Here is a 737-nt window from a genome sequence, read left to right as displayed (position 1 = left end):
GTGAGAGGACTCTAAGGGAAATGGCTGCACCTGATTTCACCTACGAAAGCTTGTGCATCCAATACCCTGATGAGGATGTCCCATATGTTCTTAAAACTGGACTGATCCATTTGCTTCCAAAGTTTCATGGCCTTGCAGGTGAAGACCTGCACAAACATATGAAAGAATTCAATATTGTCTACTCCACCATGAAACCCTCAGATGTTCAGGAGGATCACATATTTCTGAAGGCTTTTCCTCATTCTTTAGAGGGAGTGGCAAAGGACTGGCTATATTACCTTGCTCCAAGGTCCATCACGAGCTGGGATGACCTCAAAAGAGTATTCTTAGAAAAAAAATTTCCCTGCTTCCAAGACCACGACCATCAGAAAGGATATTTCAGGCATTAGGCAACTTAGTGAAGAGAGCCTATATGAATACTGGGAGAGATTTAAAAAACTATGTGCTAGTTGCCCTCACCACCAGATTTCTGAGCAGCTTCTTCTCCAATATTTTTATGAAGGACTCAGTAACATGGAGAGAAATATGATTGATGCTGCCAGTGGTGGAGCCCTTGGAGACATGATCCCTGTTGAAGCCAGAAATTTATTTGAGAAGATGGCTTCCAACTCCCAACAGTTTAGTGCCAGAAATGATGCTATTGTCATTAGAGGAGTGCATGAAGTAGCCACGAATTCATCTTCATCAACTGAAACTAAGAAGCTTGAGGGTAAACTAGATGCCTTGGTTAACCTGGT

At 42.5% G+C, this 737-nt stretch overlaps 1 non-coding gene across 1 annotated transcript; it reads right to left on the bottom strand.

The window, feature by feature from the left end:
* Nucleotides 1-360: 360 nt before the first annotated feature.
* On the bottom strand, nucleotides 361-467 carry LOC114369018. The gene has a single exon (XR_003657480.1). It is a non-coding gene; the product is annotated as a small nucleolar RNA R71 (small nucleolar RNA).
* Between the last annotated feature and the right edge of the window lie 270 nt (nucleotides 468-737).

The sequence above is a fragment of the Glycine soja genome, chromosome 9, assembly GCF_004193775.1.
Source record: "Glycine soja cultivar W05 chromosome 9, ASM419377v2, whole genome shotgun sequence".
In the NCBI taxonomy this organism is placed as follows: Eukaryota; Viridiplantae; Streptophyta; class Magnoliopsida; order Fabales; family Fabaceae; genus Glycine; species Glycine soja.
This window is presented reverse-complemented; position numbering and strand designations above follow the sequence as displayed.